The sequence below is a fragment of the Semicossyphus pulcher genome, unplaced genomic scaffold (assembly GCF_022749685.1).
Source record: "Semicossyphus pulcher isolate SPU_LCO1_2020_fin unplaced genomic scaffold, fSemPul1.0.p SCAF_10, whole genome shotgun sequence".
Taxonomy (NCBI): domain Eukaryota; kingdom Metazoa; phylum Chordata; class Actinopteri; order Labriformes; family Labridae; genus Semicossyphus; species Semicossyphus pulcher.
In genome coordinates this window covers 30,928,388-30,941,059 of record NW_027211604.1, presented here as the reverse complement: position 1 = coordinate 30,941,059, position 12,672 = coordinate 30,928,388, and the positions used below count along the sequence as shown (strand labels likewise).

The 12,672-nt window shown below is 44.3% G+C and overlaps 1 pseudogene; it reads right to left on the bottom strand.

Annotated features, from left to right (window-relative positions):
* Positions 1-1,078: 1,078 nt before the first annotated feature.
* Positions 1,079-2,842, bottom strand: LOC138594367 (C-X-C chemokine receptor type 2-like; annotated as a pseudogene).
* Between the last annotated feature and the right edge of the window lie 9,830 nt (positions 2,843-12,672).

The following is a 12,672-nucleotide window of genomic DNA, read 5'->3' as shown; positions in this document are numbered from 1 at the left end:
TATCAGCGTCAGTCTCAAACAGTCCCGACAGCGCAGTGGGATATCCCAGGAGGCCTCTAAAAATATGCAGTAATTAAGTGCTCACCTTGTTCTAACGGGATTATCACCATAAAACATCCTCACACGTCTTTTTTAGAAGGAGAGAAGCTGCACCAGATTTTTCACTAAAGAGGACACACACACATGTTTCCACCAGTGCTGAATGTCGTGTTTTATAATGATATGATGAGGTGAAATACAGCCACAGCACAGGAGGAGTCTGAGCCTCTGACAGAAGGACAACATCAGCCTCAGTGATGTTAGTGTGATGGGATTACTGGTGTCGGGGAACTGGAGCTGCATGCCGTCACAATGAGCAGAAATATCAGTGTTTGCACTGGTAAACCAAATCTACTGCAGTGATCTAATGATTCACTTCTATTAAATAAACCACTTCATCTTTTACATGATGCTCAGAGATGAATGAAACATCTATCCAGCTGCATATATATACATATATATAATATACAAACATATGGAGCTGGAAAGTGTTTTTCCATGTTGGTGAAAACTTCTCGTCTCTGTAGATCTCAAACTCAAACACTGTCTGTGATGTGTTGTTCTGTGGTCTGGTGTCTCAAACACTGAGACACACAAAGTGTCAGAAACAGGAATGTTTACAGATGTTTCCCCGACACGATGAGAGGATCATAAATCAGAGCAGAGAATAGAGACACACCCAGAAAACATGAGCAGCTCTCCCTTTATCACGAGTAAAGCTCCAAGAAGAGGAGGACAGTCGATGCACAGCAGCTCGCTCCAGACACAGTTTGGTTTCTACGTCTGTAACAGATTCTGTATCACCATGACACAGTGTCAAAAAGATGATGTAGCACACACACACACACACACGCACACACACACACACACACACACACACTTTGGCTGCAGTCAGCGTGCAGATCAGTCAGCTGCAGGTCAGGTGTTGAGGAGTAGAGCAGGGATGATAAGTGGTGAAGGCTGGCAGTGTGTCTGGTGATTAGCCTGGCATGGTTAGCACCGCGCCGTCACAGGCTTTTCTCCCATGTCAAAGCGAGCATCACACACATGATGAGCGAGCGAGGGGAGCTGGAGACAGCAGCGACTGGGAGATGAGACTCTGCAGAGAGACACAGACACAACAGCAACACAGACAGAGGCCAGGAGGCCACCTGTCAATCAAAGCTGAGTCATGAACGGGACAGGCTGAAGTGTCACACAGCTGAATATGAACTCACAGCTGTGTGTGTGTTTAATATGTGTGTGTGTTTCTGCAAAGCTGCACGCTGCCTGTCGCTGTTGAGATTGATTACATCATAATCGACATGTGAGAGATGAAAAATGACCTAATGTGATACAAGTGATTAGTGCTGCCAGCGTCAAGGCGTCATCGACCCGACTCTCTCCTCGTCACTACCTGCTGCTCACCTTCATTCAGCTCCAGTGAGGTGTGTGAATAAAACAGCTTGTGATACTTATCAGACGTCCCTCTGACCTTATCAATGAGTCAGATCCTTTCTGAGAACACGTCTGTAACAAGGTGTTCAATCAGTCTTTAAGATCTTAATGAGGCCAACACCTGGTCACATTCAGGATCACCTCCACCCTGTAGAGAGTTTCACACGTCTCCACTTTAAGTGATCCGCCTCTGAAGATGTGTCAACCAGCACAGTGATGATGTACGGCAGCCAGCACAGGGGCGGCTGTGGCTTAGTGGCGGCTGTGGCTTAGTGGAAGAGTCGGTCGTCTTTCAATCGGAAGGTCGGAGGTTCGATCCCCAGCTCCCTCAGGCTACATGTCGAAGTGTCCTTGGGCAAGACACTGAACCCCAAATTGCTCCCGGTGGCATAGCCAACGGGTATGAATGTGATATCTGATTGACAGTTGGGCACTTTACGTAGCAGCCTCTGCCATCAGTGTGTGAATGGGTGAATGTGATATGTAGTGTAAAAGCAGCTTTGAGTGGTCGCAAAGACTAGAAAAGCGCTATATAAGTACAGTCCATTTACCATTTACCATTTAGCATAGGACAAATGCTGACACCACTGCCAGGATGACGCGCATGGCCTCATGCTTCTGTTGATTTGCTGCATGATACAGTGTCACATAGTCCAGCCGTAGCAGAAGGCCATCACCATCAGTAGCAGGAAAGAGCCCACTGCATGGCGCAGAACACGGATGCTAACAGGCCAGTTGTCGCTGCTTTCACCAGTTAGGTTTTCATAGCAAATGTTATGGCCCAGCTCTTCAGCATGCAAGCTCTCCCTCTGAATAACGACAGGTAAGGACAGCAATCCAGCCACCAGCCACACCGCACAGCAAACCACTTTCACAAGTCAGAGTGAAGAGAAGGTCTGCGGTCGCTAGGTGCATCAGGCAGATATCTGTGCTTGCTCTACTTTTCTTCATACGGCAAACAACATAGAAAACTACACTGTTGCCCAACAAACTGCAGACAGGATGAAGCAGGAGATGGTAATGCCCACGCTGCAAAATCTGGGCACAGTCACGCTGCAGGGAGTTGATGTTTCATCCTCATACACAGGAAAGGTACAACTGAGAAGAGTGAAGTAACTCTCATTGAAGACGAATCCCTCCACCGAGACAAAAACAGAATCATTACAGTTTTTAAAAGTTGTAATTTAGTGGCAGAATAGCTTTCAGTGAAATTAGACAAATACTGTTAAAGCTGCACGAGGCACGGTGTAGTGAATTTTATAACCTTAATCACAGAGATGAACTTAATATCAGTCTTTGTCCTGTACAGGAGACTGTCCCTGGACCTCATGAAGAGCTCTGCACCCTCCACCCACCTGCTGTTCATGAGCCCACCATGTTCCCTTCAGCTCCATTCAGCTGCAGTTTGTCCTTGATGACGACATTCAGAGAACTAATAATGGTGATAATTCACTGCTGAGTGATAAGAATGAAATGGTGTTTCATGTGAACATTGGACCAAAGCATGCCAGGCTGTATGAAATGATTCAGAGCGACATTAATCATGATTAATAACTACATCTGTCAGAGTGTTTGAGCTGTTTCTCTGCTTTGTTTGAGAATCACAGCAAATGAATTCAGCCTGAGCAAAAAGAAAATGTGAAACTGGTAAATGACACTGAGTCATGTGATCACACAGAGACGCTGAAACGGCCTCCATGTGGAGCCAATAACAGCCCAGGTGATGTGTCATTATGAGGAGCAGCCCTCCAGGTATCTGCAGCATTTATTGGAGTAGAGGAAGCAGGAGGAGAAACACTTACCTTCTCCAGCCGACACCATCAGTCTTCTTTAACACAGTTTATTACACAGACTGAACCATCCATCATCACATCCCTACGCTGTCCTCATAAACTCAATGAATATGAGCCTTTTTATTCTAAAGGGGAGTTTTTTTATCTCCACATCTCTTCCACAGTTCTTGTTGGATCTGCTCTGGTACCATGTTGTATCTGTCTTTGTGTTTCACATGTTCCTGTTGTTCACAGTAGAGAGGTGTGATGGATCATATGGATCAGTGTTTATCTGTGGGTCAGTCAGTCGGGTTATTTTTAAAGTATTGAATAAGCTCAGACAAAACCTGGATAAATGAGAGGTTCTTTTTAAATAACATGATGAACATCAGTGATATAACTTATTTACTAACTGAACCCAAACTCTGATCTTTTGTCTGAACTGAACCGAGTCGATTTGGTTCCTAAACAAACCAAACTGTGACAGGTGTTAATTATTGTTGCAGATCAAAACTCATAAAATGTGAAATGTTTCTAAGCCAGCTTTATTTTGAAAGTCTAACCAGACGTTGCTTCTTTATTAGAGCTAACTCATCAGCTGAGCCCTGCACTTGTAAAACTGATGCAAGAGGCACATAGTTCATCATATCTGAAGCGTAGAGCCTCTGACCGAGCTGCTGTATCTGATGAGTTGGCTGTGAGAACATGTTGCAGTGATGTTCAGTGACGACAGAGGAGGCCCATCATCCTGATCTGACCTTAGACAGGAGGGGAGAGGACGTCCTGCATGTGTCCCTACTGCTCTACTGTTTTCATAAAGGACCAGACGGACAGAAGTGCAGCCCGAACTATGTTTCAAATATTTCACTTCATTGAAGAGAAGTTTAAATATATTCAGCAGGTCCAAACACTTCAGATTTCAACAAACACACAATGGGCCCTCTTTAGACGACGGAAGGCGCACGGTCGAAAGTGCATGGCGCTGAGTGATTTGGGGCGTTTCTGACGCACTTTTGCTCGTTACACGGCGCACAATCTGGACACAAACCGAGGTGCAAGGTGCAAAGAAGTTGGATTAAGTCCCTGGATTTTTCAAAGGTGGGTTTTCGACATGACATGAATCAAGCCAATCAGAGTGACAGCTGTCATTCCCTTTAAGAGCTGGCGGATTTCTGTCTTTCTTCTTACAAATACCGGACCCTGACCGCATATTCAACTTATTTCTTATTACTGTGTCCTCGAACAAGCAGAAAAAAAAAGAGGCATGCTGTGAACATTTATGCACGAGGCACAGCATTAATGATTTAAATCTCCAGACAGACAGGATCTTATGTTTATTAAAGTTCTGTGTGCTGACCATCAAAGAAAGGTAGGCTTTAAATGTTTATTTACTTATTGTTGCTGCTGGATCACATGGCTGTGTTTTAATATCTGTGGGCAGGATTGTCGGTGCCACAGGTAGTTATGTTTGAGTACGGTAATTAATTTACCTCTTAGTTGCATGTGTGTCTGTTTCTGGGTGTGTTAGAGAGAGCATGCGTCTGAATGAGTGCAGGTGAGTGTGGAGGCAGCGGTGACCTTGTCCACGTCTTCCTGCACTTCTCAGCCGATTGGTAACAAACCGAAAGCAGTATCATGATGAAAGGAGACGGGGGAAACAAAAACTTGCAGTCTGTCCCTTAAACAACGTTTTTTCACTGTATCTGCAAACACACTGCTTTTTCCTTATGAGTCAAAGCGCTGCTGTGCGTCCCTGCGTGAGTGACATGCAAAAACTCATGTTGTAAACTCTCCGATGTATGTCCATAATGCGCCCTCTAAATAGCAGAGACAGACTGCTTTGTGTTTGTCTACAGCGCAGTTGCTTTCTGCGTCCTCAAGATAGCATCACGCCCCGCGTTTGCCTGACCACACCTCATTTCAAAACCAACTCGCCCATGGGCATTAATGGTGGCCCAAGATCACTTGCTATTTACACAACGTGGGCGCTGGGCGTGAAAATGATGACTGCGCCAGGTGGAAGATAGCATTGACAGTTGTGCTGGGCGCTTTGGTGCTTTGTGCCGGGTGGACGATAGGGCCCTCTGTCTTTGATTTGCATTCTGACATTTACATCACGCTTGCTTCTGCAGAACAGAGTTCATAAGAAAACAGAGGCTGTAGATCCTCTCACCTGTCAGCTCAGCGCTCAGTGATCACCTGACCTGAAATCCACTTTACAAATCTATGTTTGTAGATCTCTGATTGTGCGTAACAAGTTTTAGAGTTCCTGAAACATTTCACTCATTTCCTGTACAGACTGTGACAGCTGTGTTTACATGGAGCCCACTTTTCCTTTTCTCATCAAAAGTCCTGTTATACAACGTCCATGAGGAGCTCTGAGTTTTTCATTGACTGGATTTGGAGGACTTTCTTTTGTTTTTGTTTTCTGGTTTTGTGTTTCTGACTTTGCATTGTCTGTGTGTTTGCAGCCTGTCTAATGGTGATGTATTTGTGTTGGTTCCTGCAGCACTTTTTTAAAGCAGCGTCTTCTCATTGTTGTTTGTTTTTATCTGAATAGTATCGTTTCTGAATCTGCAGCCTGTTTGACTTTCAGCCACCGTACAATCAGAATACATAAGCTCCGCTAATTTATTTATTTATTTACTTTGCTAATCTTCACACTAGTCTACCACTATTATTGGCATTGTAACCATAAGTATGTGTCTGTTGTTGTTCATGTAACAAGGGCATATGTTGTTGTGGTAACAAGGACATATGTTGTTGTTGCTCTCTTTGCCTGTCTATATCCTGCATCTCCTTCTATCCCATTTTCGGCCCATCCAGTCGAGGCAGATGGCTGTTCAACATGAGTCTGGTTCTGCTCGAGGTTTCTGCCTGTTAAAAGGAAGTTTTTCTGCCAATGTGCCGAATTGCTAAGTGCTACTCATGGTGGATTCATGTTGGGCCTCTCTTTAAATAACTTAACAAAGAGTCGGTCTAGACCTGCTCTTTCTGTAAAGTGTCTCGAGATAACCCTGGTTATGATTTGGCGCTATACAAATAAAATTTGATTGATTGATATAAACACTCATCAGAATAAACAGGAACACACAGATTGAACATTTCATCAGTTAAGGAGCAACAACTGAAACCTTTTCATACACTGATCAAAAGAATCATGTAAATAACTAACCTGATCTCTTCCTGTCTGTTCTTTCTCCACATGCTCTCCGTCTGATGGAAACGTGTAGGTAAGTCATCTGTTCTTCTTCTTCTTTGAGTTTTTAATGGCTGTTTGCAAACCTGTTTATAGATGCATTACTGCCACCTGCTGGACTGGAGACACATGTTGTTGAAGATGTGTTGTTGTCAGCTGTTGGTGTAGAGCACCACAATGACAGCGCTGAACTGATGATAGATATTCATCTTCAGGGAGCTGATCAAACACGAGCCAAAGACATGTTGCTGAATGAGTCGGTGCTGAAAGGTGGAAGGAGGAAGAAACATGAATGATGTGTTCAACACATGTGCTCATGTCTCACAGCTGTTACAGAATGAATGCACTGAGGCCTGGAAACAACAGACAGTGTTAGATCACATCTCATGTAAACAGACAGTGTTAGATCACATCTCATGTAAACAGACAGTGTTAGATCACATCTCATGTAAACAGCTGATCAGAAATTTTCACTCAGAGTTGTTAAATTGATCTTTGCTCATGTTGATATTTTATTGATTTTCTGTGGTCGGTGTTCACTGATCATCAGGACCTGATGCCGGCACATTTAATGCTTGTAGAGCTGCAACACTCTCAGAGACATGACAAACCATCCATGCTCACATCCAGTGTTAGAGAAACACAGCAGATGTTTTTTCATTGATTCCGTCCTCTGTGGAGCTACATCGGCCTGTCTGTTAGAGCAGCTCCTGGATGTATCACTCCCCCTCCTCCACTTTCCTTCCATCTACATGCACTTGTTCTGGAACAGACTGACTCCCTCCCTCCCCAGGATTGTCACCTGCCATGAGAGAGTAAAGGCCTTAAAACACCTTCATATGCTCAGCAAAACACGTACCCTGTGTGTGTGTGTGTGTGTGTGTGTGTGTGTGTGTGTTTCCCCTCCCATCGGGCTGCAATGTTCCCAGGAGTCTGCCGCTGCATCAACATTAAGTATTAAGAGGCCTGCTGGGTCAAATAACAGCAGAGGTGGAAGGGCTGCAGGGGGCTGCAGGAGGGGAGGGTGGGAGAGAGGCAGCAGCGGGCTGTGGCCTTCCTTCTCTTGCTCTCCCCTTGAGGTGTGTTCAGGGACTGAAATCAGCGCTCTCCAAATGTTGACAAAAAGCGTCGTTGGCAGATAAATCAATAACGTCAGCGACACACGAGCTGATAACTTTTTACACTTAACTTTTTATTTCATTTGAATGCCTCAGTGATTCAGAGTTTTTGGCCTCAGGGCTCCTGCTCCCAAACTTTTCTCCCTTCTAAACACGTCGACATCCTCTGATTGTGAGCCAATCAGAGCAAAGCAAAACTCTGGCTCTGCATCAAGAAGGCTTTTGATTGGCTGCCTGTTCTGCTGGCTGCCAATGAGATGATATTGTCTTCTGTTCCTGCAGCGCCTGGAGACTTAACTGGCCTGATAATAGTTCATAATGTGTGTGTGTGTGTGTTTATAATCAATAAGTAGATCAATCACAGAGATGATCGATTGTCTTTATTAAATATTTCTGCCTTCAGTGTAAAAATGATTTCAGGTTATTTTTGGAGGATGACACAAAAACTGTCTGCCCACCAACATCAGTGACTTTAGTCTTTGATCTCTTCTTCATGTTGAGGCCGACCAACACGACTCGTGTTCATATGAAAAGCTGTTGTTGAGCAGCAGAAGTGTGTGTTGTCATGAAGCTGCCTCACCTTGCTGAGAGTTGTGCTGCAGTGCTGAAGAAGTACAAATGTGTGTCTCAGGCTGCTCCCTGAAGGCATCACATCAATGTCAACACACCCACTGGGGGGTTTCAGCCCCACTGACGACTCGTTTAACACAACACACTGTTATTTGTCCAGCTGGGACTCTCTCACACACACTTTATATGTCCCTGCTGCGTTTCACACACACTGCTGCCCTGCTCTCAGAGACACGGTGCGCTTATTTCCCTTCTCAGGACACAATGGAGGATCATTGCATTTTCCCAGCATGCCATGGGAGGACCTTGTTTGACAGCTGAAATGTTAGACATACCTCTCCTGAGGTCCTGGTGATGTTGCTCTTCTCTTAGCAACACTGCTGTGTCACACACGCTGACAAATAAGGAGTGAATTTGACTTCAAGTTCTCAGCATGTGGAGGCTTTAACACAGTTATCAATACAATGTAAAGGATGAAGAGAAAAGTGTCGCTGCGTTCACAAGTCTCATGATCAATAATTCATGCAGCATGTTTTCATGTAGCTTCGTGTTCTCACGATGCAAACATGTAAATATTTGATCCACATGCAAACTGCTCAGTGATGGATTGAGGTGAGCAGAGAGAAGAAGGCGTCTCTACACGTGGAGAAAAGACAGCTTGTTGTGGCAGCTGTTATATAAAGCCTGAACTCATCCACACTCATCACAGGCAGAGAACAGGAGAGAAGAATGGGGACATGTTTAACATGATGGTTGCATACATACAGTAGTGTTACAGGCGAGGTAGCTCACCTGACTGGGAGCATTTTCAAAGTTTAAACCCTCAGAAACAGAAAGAACAGCGGCTTCTCTACGACTGACACTTCTGCAGGATTGTCATCAGAGAATTTCATCATCCTGTGAAACTGTGAGAAATTTCCTCCTGAAAGGAGCCAGACTCCAAATGTCAACATCTACAGATCATGAAATACACCAAAACAATGTGACCAGATGGATTTCTATTGTTTCTCTGCACTTACAGTGATGACAAAGATTTTATATTTCAGACTATTTAAAAAATAAATCCACTGTAAGGACCTGAGAGTTTCCTGTTACCACACACTCAAACAGGATTCATTTTAACAGTACAAACACAAAGTGTTGGCTGGTTGGTTGAACTCTGGTTAGAATTGACTTAAAAACAACTTTATGAGTACATAGCCATAACTCATGTTTCCATTAGAGTATAATGTGTTGTACTTACTTCAACTACTTTTTGTTTGTGAAATCACACATCTCTCATTTTTTCAATGTGCAGCTCCACAACATGAAAGGTAAAGAGATAAAAGTGTGTCAGCAGTTTACAACAATGAGCCTTTGAAGATACACACGCACGCACACACACACACACACACGCACACACACACACACACACACGCTCACGCACGCACACACACACACACACACACACACACAAAATTACTTCACAACACTAATCTCCATGAAGCTCTGTGTCTTCTATGACCCGTCTCTTTCCTCCTTTGCCGTCGTACATCTGTGAAGTATGGAGTCGAGACAGCGGCTTCAGCAAAGATTACCCAGCAGCCTCCAGGAGTGAATGTGAATTATTAACACACAAACACATTAATGGAGGATTATTAGACGTTCATTGTGCTGTTTTAATATCAGCCGGGCTGCCATGTGGTGACGTTCAGATGTGCTTTGTTTGCTTTCTTCTTTGTTTATGATTGTCTGAATATTAATTCCACTTTCAGTTTCTGTAATCTGTCTGTGTGAGCAGAGAGAATCTGACCATGTTCACTCTCATGTAGATTCTATGTGTTTATTGCTGCTCTTATTTGAGCTCTATCTCTCATGACGATGCTCACTCTCTCTCTGATTGTTAGATAACTCTGCTTTATTGCTACTATAGCCACATGCTTTGTATTATCTGTGGGCAGCGGGGCACACAGGCCTGCCAGCAGTCTCCTCTGTGTGATGCAGTTTCTACACAAGTGTTCTCTCATCTCATACAGCCCTCCAGTTATACCAGCTCTGCTCCTGCAGCAGTCACATAAATACACCAGATCTCATGCAGTGTGATACCAGTGTCATCCTGGGTCATATCTATCTAAAGGTGCACGTATCTACTGTGTCTCTACTCTACAAATATCACTCGAAGGTTGATAGAATCTCAGCACCTGTCCAAAACAAAATCCTCTACAAGTGTTGAGAAGCAGACGATCAGATACAGTCTGCCTGTGTGTCGAGCACCGAGCTGAAACCTCCTGTGCTGAAACATGAAGCCAATGAGGAAGTGGGAAAAACTGCAGTTCTTTGAATGACCACATGAGGCGGCCTCCCAAAGTGAGTCAGTCCACATTAGGCCCTATGTTAAACTCTGAGTGACAGGTTGATATCCCTGTCTGTCTGCTGGACGTTCAGCTGTAGTGATGAGAGGACCAGTAACTTTAGGTTACCCTGTTTGTGTTGTTTACCTGCCGCTCCCTCTCTCACCGGAGATGTGGGCGAGTGAGCAGCAGGTCTGCTAAGTTATACAAGCTCTCTCAGCTTCTTTATCAGTCTCAACAGCTCCGCTCAGCTACCACCATCAATAGTATCAGACCTCGGGTATAACTTTGTGTTATAAAAAAAAAATGTGTTCAGAGATGGATCTGACGAGGGAGGGGGCTGTGGGGGGGCTGACGGGGTGGAGGGTGAAGAGAGGGGCAGGTTGCTGAAGGCTCTGCTCTGTGGCTGGCCTTGTCAAATTGATTGATGAGAGAGGTGAGCTTGTGTTGTTGGCAGGCTGAGGTTCGTCCTCCTGGCTGTGCTGATACACTTATCTAAGTTTAAAGTGTCGGCCGCGGCGGGAGGGGCTGCATCTCACTGCGAGGGCGTTAAGAATGAGATCAGGCTGCTGCACATCATGCCCAATGAGATCGAGCACCTGCTGATGCACATGATGTCATGTGATCACTCTCCCTGTTCTCTTGAAAACACACCCAATGAAACGTCCTGGCTGAGTGATGAGAGCCTGAAGGACAGAGGAGGAAGCTCATGTTGAAGTCCATGTTTTCTGTCTCTCTGACAGCAGAGTCTGAAAGGAACACGGCATCACAGGCTAAATGGTAGGAAACATAAATGAGGGAGAAACAAACGGGACAGAAAGGCTCTTGTTGTGACCAATGATGTTCCACCTCAGAGGCTTCATAGAGCTCCAGGTCCCCTTCAGGTTCATGTCTCTGCTCCATTCTGCAGAATGAGCTGGAGTTCTCTCAGTATCAAAGCCTGAGTCACTAAACAGTGGAAACCTTTCTCTCCTGTCTGTGCTGTTGACTCATGCAGCATGAGATCTGTGGGACACATCAGAAACTCAATGCAGTGAATTTATGGAATCACTCTGTGCTGAGAATAAACCGAGCTTATTCAAAGTACCTGAAGCCGAACCTCTCGATGTGAAGAGCACAGAGAGACAACAACATGTCACTCTGTAGATACAGACATCCTTTATTATATGGACATGAGATTTCTCTTTGTGTCTGCTTGTTTTCATGGTTTCTCATGGAGTCTCTGCTGCTCCCTCATTTCTCTGTTCCACAGTGGCTGCCCTTAAAAACACAACCAGCTCGTATCACACTGAGAAGGCTTTGATATCCTGCCTGCAAACAGAGGACATGTACTAGATATGATCAATATGTCTTTATCGACTGCTGTGTACCCCAGTCTTTTAAACTAGCTGTAATTAAGCCACTTCTTAAAAAGCCTACCCTAGATTCAGGCACCTTAGCTAACTATAGACCTATATCTAACCTTGCTTTTATCTCAAAGATCCTTGAGAAAGCAGTCGCTAATCAATTATGTGACTTTCTTCATAACAACAGTTTATTTGAGGACTTTCAGTCAGGATTTAGAGTCCACCATAGCACTGAGACAGCCCTTGTGCGAGTTTCAAATGATCTACTTACTGCTTCAGACAGAGGACTTCTCTCTGTACTCGTCCTGTTAGAGCTTAGTGCCGCTTTCGACACGATAGACCATCACATCCTGTTACAGAGACTAGAACATTTAATTGGCATTACAGGATCTGCATTAAGTTGGTTTAAATCTTATCTATCAGATCGATCTCAGTTTGTTAATGTTCATGATGTGTCCTCTATGCAAACCAAAGTTAGTCATGGAGTTCCACAAGGTTCTGTGCTCGGACCGATTCTTTTTACCTTATATATGCTTCCTCTGGGTGATATCATGAGGAAACACTCCATTAATTTTCATTGTTATGCAGATGATACTCAATTATACTTATCTATGAAGCCAGACGAAACCAATCAGCTATCTAAACTAGAAGCATGCCTTAAGGACATAAAAATCTGGATGACTAGAAACTTTCTGCTACTTAATTCAGACAAAACTGAAGTTATTGTGCTCGGCCCAAAACACCTTAGAGACTCTTTCTCTAATGATATAGCTGCCCTAGATGGCATCAGCCTGGCATCCAGCACTACTGTTAGGAATCTGGGAGTTCTATTTGATCAGGATATGTCCTTCATCTCCCACA